The following is a 12,325-nucleotide window of genomic DNA, read 5'->3' on the forward strand; positions in this document are numbered from 1 at the left end:
AGTTAAATAAACCAAATTCTGGACTCCAGAGCTGATTTTAATGCAATTAGAGGCTTTATTCAGGCTGGTGGAAAATAAAACAATGAGCTTCTCAGGAGGAAAAAGCTGTATTTTATCAACCAAACATCTTCCTCCAGTGATTTGGTAAACACTCTTTCTCTCATACTGCTGAATAGTTGGAACAGTGAACCAATAATGCCAACGTTCCAATAATCTAATAGAATTGGGCCTCCTGTACTGCAGAGGTTCATAGAGTTTAAATGCTGTTGCAGATAAGGTTTAGGATGATATGATTTTGTGATTATATTTAGTTTTTTAAACTAAATAAGGCTACATTACTAACAAAATGAAATAATTTGAAACATTAAGTATTACTTATTGACATCATTGACATACTTTAATTAAAACTTAACTTTACAAACTAAGTCATTCCTTTAAGATACACAAAGTCATGTGGGGGAAAAAAATAGAGATTCTTATTCCCATATAATTCTGTTAACCATGGATGAAATTTTGATTTCAGAAGTGGGGGACGCAAGTATTTTTTAATATAACTAACTTCACGGTGTTTGACCATCCAATCACAGACCTGATTCGGCGGCACATTCGATGTTTGTAAAGGGAGCTTCTCAGGAGTGACAGCAGTGACAGCCAATCACACAAGAAAAGACGGAGGGCCAATCAGGAGCTTTGGGACGGTCTAAACTCAGTGAAGCGGGCTTCAATTTGAGCTGGTCCAGATGCTCAACAAATGTCTGGGTATTGTAGTGAATATTGTTTTTGGACATTAAAAAGTGCAGTGAAGCACAACGGATGTCTGAAAAACTGCAGGGGACACGTCCCCCCCTACCCCAGATCTTAGTCTCTAGGGTTGTTTATATTGCTCGCCGCTGCATGCTACCTACATACATCAGTTTTTAAATTCTTAATGAAACAAAGTTTATTTTAGCTTTATGAACAGCTCAAAGATGGCAGCATGGGATACCTTGCGATCACTATTAGCTTGTTGTTAGGTTGCAAAAGTAACACACAAAATTATCAATAAAAATGAAAAATCTAAATCGTTTAGCTGGAAACAAGTAACCTCTGTTGATCTTGGTTTTGAAAAGGTGAGGCGTCTTTAGTGTTCACCAGCTTAGCATGTCAGGCCCGCAGCAGGGAATCTATTGTCATTTTATTCTCAGATTCCCTGTGGTTCCAGTCTATGGTACTTAAGTTTCCTGTAGAGAAAAAAAATGTTGCAAAACAAAATGTTTTTTTTTTTTTTTACGAATCAGTTCTGAGAGCTCTGATTAGCCTTTGATTGGTCTGTAGATTCTGGTGAAGGTGGATTGAGGATAACTTAAATTGAGCAGGGGTTGAAGAATAAAGTCTATTTAGCCATGTTGTCTTTCTTCTCCCCGGTGCGTCAAGCAAAGAAGATAAGTCTGTGGGGTGATGCCTTCGTCCCCAGGCCTATAATGTGGGGCAGGATTGCATGTGGCAGTGTCTTTTGAGAGGGGGTATTTGCAGCAGTTTAGGGAAAGAATAAAAAACATTTTATTTCACCTGTCTTCCAAGTTAACTAGCCTAGACATTGGTCCTAAATGTCCGAAATGTATATCATAGCTTATGACTGAACACTGTCTACCTGCAGTTTACCAATAGGAGACTAGGGATGAGTGCCACTCCTCAAATGTATTTTTTTCTTTCTGTTGTTACTGTTATCCATTTCAGCTGAATAACCCATCAAGAGACTCAGTAAGCTTGATTTTTTAAATCAAATCTAATAGGTCCCTTAGGTTTTTAAATGTGAAAGAGAGTACAATTTAGCTGCTACCTAAATTAAAATTTATGGTATGTCCAAACTAAGGGGCTGCATTTGTTGGCTGATGAGTTCTTTTCCCCCCTGAAAAACATTATCCAAATTAAATTAATGTAGAAACCTGCAAATTCCAGTAATCGCTCATGGCCTTTAACATGACATACTCCCCAAAATGCCCATGTGTTTCTGACAACCATGTATTTTATTTTCTTTATTCAAATGGAATGTGGTTAGATTCTGCACTTTTGCTTTTTTGGCCCCTAGCCACAGCTTTATCATTAGTGCCCTGGCCATCGCGCAGTAATTATGGGATGTCATTGGTCTTTGAGTAGCTGATGGACAAATCTATTTGCAGTGTGTTCTTTGCTTTGATGCTTTAATTTGCACCTTAATGACAGACGGGATGGCATTTCTGAGACATAGAAGTCAGACACAACACCCATGCATTAAACACTGAGAGGAGATGCCTGCAGTGACTGGTGGTAGCTGTCTCAATATATGCATTAGGTTCCACATAAGATTAATATTGTCTTAGCACCTGTGTGTTATAACATAAGTGGAAGACAAATAAATGCACTTAGTTTTTTTCAGTACCTTAAATATATTCACAGATCAATAAGAGAGCAATCATGGTTACTTAAGCAGCTACAGTATGCCATACTGGTGGACCTGTACACCTGTCACAGAGAGAAGACCCTGCCAACTGAGCTTTATCTTATTATTTATCAGCCTGTCAGGTGTGTTGCATATAATCTAATGATCCTTGTCCTCATCTAAAAGAAGCTGCAACCCAGCTCTTGACTAATAAAGGGTTCACTCACCCTTTCAGTACTGATCTTATTAAACTTTCCAGGCTCCATAAAAAGTCTCTGTCCTCTGGATGCTTACCTAACATTTCTACAAAGTATCGGACTTCTCTTTATCTTACTAGAATCAAAGAAAGTAAAGTGGTTTCTGCAGGAGTGTAGGCATAGATTAAAACAGCAAGAACTTAAATATGTCTTTTGTTTTCAATATTTTCTCTAAATGTTGCTTCAGTTCAGTGTTATTGACATAGTTCTCTCTTATTGTCTTATGTTCTCACACACAGAAGAGACAAAACTATCTCAAACTATCTCAGTTTCCTCTGGATTTTTACAGACATATGCAATTTATTTAGAACTATATCTTTAAAAATAAGGTAATGGTCATAATATGTTGGTGCAATGGCACAACACTCAAACCAAACTTAGCAAACTCAAAATACAGGTCCTTCTCAAAATATTAGAATATTGTGATGAAGTTCATTAATTTCCATAATGTAATGATAAAACTTGAAGATTTATATATTTTAGATTCCTTGCACACTAACTGAAATATTTCAGATCTTTTATTGTCTTAATATGGATGATTTTGGCATACAGCTCATAAAAACCCCTATTTCCTATCTCACAAAATTAACACATTTAATCCCACCAATAAAAGAAAAGAGTTCTTAATACAAAAAAGTCAACCTTCAAATAATTATTTACAGTTATGCACTGAATGCTTGGTCAGGAATCCTTTTGCAGAAATGGCAGCTTAAATGCGGCGTGGAATTGAGGCAATCAGCCTGAGGTGTAATGGAGGCCCAGGATGTTTCTATAACAGCCTTTAGCTCATATACAGTGTTGGGTCTTGTGTCTCTCAACTTTCTCTCCACAATATCCCACAGATTCTCTAAGGGGTTCAGGTCAGGAGAGTTGGCAGGCCAATTGAGCACAGTGATACCATGGTCAGTAAACCAATTACCAGTGGTTTTAGCACTGTGAGCAGGTGGAAGGTTGTGCTGAAAAATTAAATCTTCATCTCCATAAAGCTTTTCAGCAGATAGAAGCAGGAAGTGCTCCAAAATCTCCTGATAGCTGCATTGACCCTGCCCTCGATAAAACACAGTGGACCAACACCAGCAGCTGACATGGTGCCCCAGACCATCACTGACTGTCGGTACTTGACACTGGACTTCTGGCATTTCCTTCTCCCCAGTCTTCCTCCAGATTCTGGCACCTTGATTTCCAAATGACCTGAAAAACTGAGCAACAGTCCAGTACTGCTCTGTAGCCCAGGTCAGGCGCCTCTGCTGCTGTTTCTGGTTCAAAGTGGCTTGACCTGGGGAATGCGGCACCTGTAGCCCATTTCCTGCACACGCCTCTGCACAGTGGCTCTGGATGTTTCTACTCCAGACTCAGTCCACTGCTTCCGCAGGTCCCCTAAGGTCTGGAATCGGCCCTTCTCCACAATCTTCCTCAGGGTCCGGTCACCTCTTCTCGTTGTGCAGTGTTTTCTGCCACACTTTTTCCTTCCCACAGACTTCCCACTGAGGTGTCTTGATGCAGCACTCTGCGAACAGCCTATTGGTTAAGAAATATCTGTGTCATACCGTCTTGCTTGAGGGTGTCAACGATGGTTGGCAGTCTCACCCATGATTGGGGTTTTGAGTGATGAACCAGGCTGGGAGTTTTAAAGGCCCCAGGAATCTTTTGCAGGTGTTTAGAGTTTAGTTAATTTGTCGATTCAGATTATTATGTGTATAGCTCGTTTAGAGACCTTTTTCATGATATGCTAATTTTGTGAGATAGGAAATTGAAGTTTTCATGAGCTGTATGCCAAAATCATCCGTATTAAGACAATAAAAGACCTGAAATATTTCAGTTGAATCTTAAATATATGAATGTTCAAGTTTTATCATTACATTATGGAAAAAAATGAACTTTATCACAATATGCTAATATTTTGAGAAGGACCTGTAACCCAGAATTGAATTCCTGTTCTCATAGCCACTTGTTTAAAACTCAAGTGCTTCCATTCTCATTTATACTCCTCAAAAGGTGCTTTAAAGCGCAGCTGGACAGCAGCAGTCCATCAGAAATGAGCACAACTTGACATAGTTTTACCCAATAATTTTTTTTAAGTTATTTAAAATTGTTACCGCCTTGTAAAGGTTGATCTCTGGGGGAAATGTTGCCATAGCCACTGACTGCTGAGCTGCATGTGAAAAAGCTCCTGAGCAGTACCTTCAAAGACTCTGCTGGATCGCAGACTCCTGCTAAGTGAAAAGTTTTAGCTGCTTAATCTATTTTGGAAAGGATACAATAAAAAACATTTTAAAATGTTCTGGATTTGGGTTGGTGCAGGACTGTTCCTTATTTAAAAAAAAAAAATCAAATCTGGCCTATACCAGGCAGTATGCATGGAAAATAAATGCATAAAAAAGAGAGGGGAGAGTGGATGAACCAAATCAGTGAACCAAGCTGTTATTAGGATTGAGACAGAGCAAAGACATTCGTTTGAGATGGCAAATCAGATATTTACATGATAATTTATTTCATCTTTCATACTTCAAAATCTGTTTGGATTACCAAAACCATCTCTGTTTACCCAAAGCCACAAAATAGATTTATTAAGATATTTATAGAAACATGTTTGTGCTTCTTCAAAGACAACAAAGATTACTATGTCTTTAAAGAATTTGGGAAAACCCTAGAAAGGAGATAAACTCTCACTTAGCAGTAGAATAAAATAGAGGTACACTTGAAAATGTATTACCTTAAACTTACCATTTCCCTTTGTGACATAATATATAAATCAGAATAAAGCAGTCCAGATCTTAGGGAGAGAATAATGCACCTCCACAAGTCTGGCTCCTCCTCATGTAAAGTAATCCGATGCTTTACATAACTTCTCCTCCTTTCTCAGTGTTGGTACGAAGATCGAATCTCAAAATCTTTGATTAATTGTATATTGCATTTCCTCTTTTTACTATTTGTTGGGTGACGCACTTTTTATATTTTTTCTTGAAAATGGCAGCATAAATAATGTTTTACTTACCATGAATCCTGTCATGACTCAGAACAGAGGACCCAGTATTCAGACAAGACAGATAGTCCGATTATACAAAAATAATTTATTTATAAACAAAGGATCTGTGGTTCTGCAGTGGCTAGGGCATCTAAGGCTGGAACCTCTGCTAGAGAATAACACAGGTTAGTGACCACGATGATCTGACAGGATGATTATGAATGCGTGAGTCACTAACCTAGTTAAACACTTCAGTGCATGCCCAGAGAACAGTGGGCTGCCAAAGAGATGCGAAGGGCGGCGTCCAGAGTGTCCCAGATGCTGCAGCCCTGGTGAACATGCAGGAATCCGAAGACAGGTCAGGCAAACAGATCATAACAGGAATAGGGAATCTCAGTGGGTGAGAGGCAGGTCAGGATTAGGTAATCAGAAACCCTAAGGTATGCTAAAAACTCTCACACCACTGGCTAGAGACAACAAGATAGTCTGGCCCTTATGACTGGATGCAAGCAGCTTAAATAGAGGCAGGAGCAGGTGGATTAGATGAGAGGTAATTAGAAACCAGGCAAAATTGAACAGGTGAATGAAATGAGCAATTAAGCCAGTCGTTAGTGCCAAGATCATGACAAATCTACTGTCATACATGGTGAAAAAGTGTAATATGTCAAAAATTACAGGTATTTAGGAAATCTGTTTGATGAAAAACAACAATTTGATCTGAAAATACAATATGTCCCATTACTAAGAAGAGGCAGCAGATATTTTTTTCTACTGCTCCTATATTAAAAGTCTTCCCTCCTTCTCTTCTACATGTTGGTTTGATTGTTTGCCTGTGAGAGACATAATCGACTTGAATAAAATTTAAATTGTAACCCAAGCCTCACTCTGAGAGAGTGAGTCACAGATAAAGCTAATCAGAATGTAGTCTTAAATCAGAGACACATTTTATCCCCATGTTTTAGTTTGTTGCCTTCTGGTCAGCATTATAATTTGCCTATGATCAAAAATGATGTGAAAACTGAAAACCATTCATTCCTTCTATGATTAGACTTTTAGATTCCACCTAAGAGCTTTGGTTTTCTTTGTTTTGTTGTGTTTTATCTTATTTTAATTGGCCAGGCTGGATTTCTGCATATACCTCTGTGAACGGCACTTCTTTGTTTTGCTTTGTTTAGCCAAGTTGCTGCAAGAAATTGCCCTTGATGGTACTAATTAAATATTCTGATTTTGATTTGAGCTGATTCTTAGGAAACTGGGACTCTGTTCATGATGCTAAGGTCACTTTTAACTGTATGTAAATGGATCATTTTGTATTGGTGCCTTTTAGCAGTTGTTCAGTGTTTATCTCTTCTCTGCTGTCCTTGTGTTAAATTATATAAACACGGTTTTATGTTTTGCACAGACACTAAATAACATCAAATGAAAAAATGCAACTGATGTAAAGTGGCCATGCTTGTCTATGGAACTGGTTTGCATGTATAATTAAACTGGCAGAGCGAAGCACAGAACTGAAAAGCTGAAAAAAAAAACAATTAGTTAGATATCAGCTGACTGAATTAGATTCACACCATTAGGGTCCCTTTCTTTGTTATTATTCTTCTAGTTATTATCATCCACTCGATGATGAAATTCAGTGGGAGCTTGAAAACTTTGAGCAATCGGCCATTTTCTCTGCTCATAGCATTTTTCACTCGCCTGTCAGCTGATGACTGGCAATGCAAGCCTTCATATCAACAAGATTTTGAGAAGCTCTTGCAATTTGTCATGATTTTATCTAAGGCTCGGACCCACATGCAATGAAACCAAACAGAGAGACACGGATGAAAAGTTTGACAGATTTTATTGAAGATGTTAAGCTCGGTGCAGAGTTTCCCTGAACTCTGCTCAGCCGGAACTGGAAGGCGAGGAGAAGACAGACTGTTAGTTCAAGCTCAGCGGGAATTTTGATTTGTTGATCTTGAAGGAGAGGATCTGATTGTTGACTCACGTTTCCAGAGAAGTGAAGGATCCTTGACTCCAATCGGTGTGTTGATTTTCCAGTGTATGTCTGATTCGGCGGAGGGCGGAACAGGGTTTACCCAGAACTCGGACGGTGTGGGTGAACGGAGACGCTGATGACACTCAGATTTCCTGCTGTACTTGAACAGGTCGTGGTGAAGATGATTCCCTTGCTCAGAGAGTAATTTCAACATCCTCAAAGGAGACTGGATCCAAACCTCCTATTTGAATCCCTGGCTCAGTTTAAGACTCAGTTGATCCCTCCTGGGAGAGGAGGTCCGAAAAGGTCCAGTTTGCAGGATGACTTCCTGCCGAGAGGCAAAGGACAAAAACAAAGTTAAAACTCAGGGGGACAAGAACTCAGTCTTACTCAGAGAAAACTCAGCTTGGCTAGAGTACCAAAAACTGGCAAACACTCTGCGGTCGAGGTAGTGGCAATCAGCAGCTTAAGAGCACTCCGTTAATGAGATAACCGTCAGCAGGTGTGTGAGGAGGCAAACCGGAACCAGGCGCCTCCTGTTGGAGGAAGGGAGACAAACACAAAAACAAGCACACAGACAGGAGCCCTGACACAATTAAAACAATGATCTCGGTACACTAAGCAGATATCTGCAGCTCCCAACAGCTAAACACTATTTATTTCTTATCAAAGAAACTTAAAAAATATATATATTATCACTGCTTGTCCTGCTCTCTTATATCCTTGCACTTTGGTTTGACCATACCTTTCGACCCCCCTCCTAAATGATCCTGGTGTAATCAGAAAAATTCTAGCAGCAGGACCTTTTATCTTAGAAAGTACATCCATGGGAAATTAAAATTACTCTGGTAAAATTGTTTCATAATCACAGATCATGGTTTAAAGTTCCTGCAATGGCAAAAGATACTTAGTGGCATCCTTGTTTCAGTTGGCTTTACATAGTTCAACTTTATTTAACTGGGTTGTTATTTAAAAACTAAACAGTGTTGGTTAAGTTACCCTTGTAACTTAATTAATTTTCAACAGAATATTTAGGCAAATCATTTTCTGAACAAAAAGGCTACTTGATACTTATCTAAATTGAGAAAGGTCTCTTAAAATATGCCCTCTTTAAAACAAAGCAAAAATAGTCTTAAATAAAATCAGGTTTTTGCTTATTTCATCATTTCATTTTAAGCTTATGATGTTTCATAGGCTACTGCATTTTAGGCAGGTGCTTTTTAAAAAGATATCAGTATTTATTGTATTAATTGTCTCTTTTACAGCTCTCCTCCACACAGTTTTGATTGCTCTAAGGACTCTAAAGAAAAAAAATATATAACCATTTCTTTTGTACATCTGAATTATTTTATCAATGGCATAATTTTCAATACTGCAAGAAAGGAAATATAAGATCCCTTTCCTGAAGGCCTTGTTTGAAGTTACCGAAGCTTTAGATGTTCTGACGAGGATAATGCAGCTGATGATGTCGGATGCATTTTTCTGCTGTGAGATGTTTAAGAGGTTATGCGCATTAAGAGCCCGTTTTAAATCTTCTGATGTGAACTTTTTGATGTAAAGAGTTACCTAACAGCATTTCTTTATGAGGGACAACTTAAAGACAAAAATAGATTACTAATAGTAATATTTTGAGCATGCTTTATGGAGAGTCTAGTCAGCTCTCTTTTGGTCCACAGAGGTTCTAGAATGAAGTAGAATTAAAAGGGGATTCTATGATAGTGAGCAGGATTGATCCTACTGCAGCATTGCATTCTCTAACCATGACACCTCCACCTCCGTACTTCACAGAGGGTTTAATGTTCGTTTACTTAACCCTGTAATGCCAATTGTATCATATTTGATACATACGGTTTCTGAAATCTTTTGCATCTGACACCTTTTGCATAATTTAACGGTAAAAACTTTGCTCAAAATCCTATTGTACACAATCAGATATACCTGATAACAGAGGGCAGAAGACTACACAAAAAATTATCTTGACTTATCGCATAGTAATAAATTATTAATATCAAAAATGTATTTCTGTTTTTTCTTTTTACATATTTTGTTAAAAGGCCAAATAAGGATTTCAAAAAAAAAAAAAAGTGATTTTCTGTTTTGTTTTATTCTTGGATCGGGCGTGAAAGGGTTAAAGGCTGGATTTGATTTGTGCAAAACGTGTCTTCCTTTCTCATGTCCATGTCTGTGGCGTTACCGCTGTATGGTGGTCAATGAGTGTCCAAACGTCTAGTGGATGAAAAAGTAGTGGACTCGAAATTTCCCACAACGCACCTTGAAAAGGAGTGATGATCCATGGTCACTAGACAAGCAGATATATCCCGGAATGCTGAGCGAGGAGAGCTCTCATTGCAAAGCTTTATGGGATTTGTTGTTACAGCTGGCATGCTGTGACAACAAATAACAAAGATGGAGCAGGCACCTTGCAGGTAGGCGGAGTCACGTGACCAACGGGGAGCTAAAAGTAGTGATCATCGCTTCAAACGGTCAGTTCGAGTTAACAGAGTTCACTGTAAAGTGCACTATATAACCCCTGCTATATACTGTATGTAGTGATTGAGGGATTTAGGGGTTAGGGGGTGTGTTCTGAAACATATATAATATTTTATTCTTTTCAATTGCTCTAAGGACACTCCTTCCAAAGTCTTTTTTGCTTCCTCCTTCCTTACTAGAAAACATTAGTCTGGTCTTTATGTAGGAAAAGTTTCCTCCTTGCACACATGTCATTGTGACTGATTGCACTTCTACATCAACTGCAGAAAGAGCCTGTAGGTATGGAGACTTATTTTAGCCTATTTGTTCCTTTAGGGTGATAGTGCTTTGATGGCCAGACCTGGGCATGTTGTTTTGAAAGTCCTCCACTTGTAGACTGGTTTATAGACAGCTGAAAAGTTAAATTACTTTCTGACCTCTTACCAGACTCAGAAACTGTTGCAATCTCTCTTCTGGAAGTCCCAGAAAGCTCTTTGAATCTCACCATGGTGTTAACTCAGATTTCAACAGTGCAGAGCTCACTGTAATAGTTTAAAGAGGGCAAACTGCCCTCGGGATGATGAGCCACAACGTCTGGGTCTATTTTTAGCCATTTTCAGTTAGACAGGGTGGTAATAAGAATTTCAAAAAAACATTTATAACATTTACCATTAAAATGGAACAATATTGATTTTGTTTTTATTGTTAATTTTTCTTATTTAAAACTGTCAGCTTAGTTAAAACTGAGATTCAGTATCTGTTTGTATATATAGGTGTCCTAATTGCTTAGTAAATAACATGAGGTGTTGTAGGATTTTATAGTTTATCGTTAAGTTGAAAAGTAAAAAATCAAGACGTACGATTTTGTTCCAGTTGTGAACAGTACATTTTTAAATCTCGTCTAAAGGGGAAAGAAGGAAAGAGAACATCATTAGTTATTTGTGTACACTTACAGAAAGAGTGTCAGAATAAACTGAGAGAATATGCATGTTTTCTCCCTGTTCTTTAAGACCTCCAGTGAGAGAGAAGGTTTAATCTTAGCAGAGTCATTATGCTGCACCGCAGGCTGCTCTACCATTATCGCCTTGCTTCTCTTTCTGTTTACCTCCATTAAATCAAATGTTGGGTGTTTTCTCCTGACTTCAGTCAAGAACTCAAATATACATCCAGTTATTCTTGTACTCTGGTCTATTACACCATGTCTATTGTACAAAAATATAATGTTTTATAACTCCTCTGCATTGGGAAAGATCCCAGACCTTACCCATACTCAGTTTGATATACCTTCAACACCCCCTGCTGGTGAATCTTTCTTATTTTACTAGAAGACTCCAACAAATCACAAGCAATTGTTTTAAAACGCACTGAAAATGGAGGTGACCTTTAGTGCTAATAGCAGGGTTTTTAACTTGCACTCATTTTAACAAGAGTCAGGGTCAGTTTTTTGCTGTGTTTCCTCCACCTACACACGGCTTCATGTGATCTCAATGATCCTGTAGGTGTTGAAACGGCACACAATGCCTGATATCACTCTAAAACAGTAAGATATGCCTGACATTTATATCTACTTTATACCTCTATGCTCAGTCAGTTTTTATGTACCTTATGTTGTATCTTGCAAAGAGTTAGAACATCACTTTAAATAGATTAGTTTAATGTTACAAAAAAGGAAAAGAAAAACATAATGTCCTATTTAAAATAGGCAAAACAAATGTATTTTGTAACATTCATAGACAAGGGAGGTAGTTTATAAATAAACTACATAATACAAAAAATAAAATTCTGTTAAACACGTAGCTATTAAGTATACGGTCTTCTGGGAGTTGGATAGATGAGCACCTCCAAAAATGCAATAGGTTGCAAAAGTATTTACTCCCCTTAAATCATTTTATATTTACTCACATTACAACTACAAACCTTCAAAGCATTTTAATGTTAGTTTGTTAAAGATAGACTGATATATGCTTGGGAAGTGGATGGAGAAAGATGGTGTTTTTTAAATTTTTTTAGACATTCAGCCATGCAATGTGAGGGTTAAATACTTAGTCCATTTATTCTGATTCCCTCCAATTCAATTCAGCAGTTAATTTCAATAGAAATGCTGCCGTTATACTAAGGGACATAGTAAAAAGGTAATAGAGAAGCCTTGGAGAAGTCAAAAGCAGCAGTAGGATATGAAAAAAAGAGCTTAAAATATCTCACAGAGCATACATCACTAGAAAGCAGACTGTTTGCCCATTACTGTAGTCCTATCAGAG

The sequence above is a fragment of the Cyprinodon tularosa genome, unplaced genomic scaffold (assembly GCF_016077235.1).
Source record: "Cyprinodon tularosa strain WSP-4 unplaced genomic scaffold, ASM1607723v1 ctg17, whole genome shotgun sequence".
In the NCBI taxonomy this organism is placed as follows: domain Eukaryota; kingdom Metazoa; phylum Chordata; class Actinopteri; order Cyprinodontiformes; family Cyprinodontidae; genus Cyprinodon; species Cyprinodon tularosa.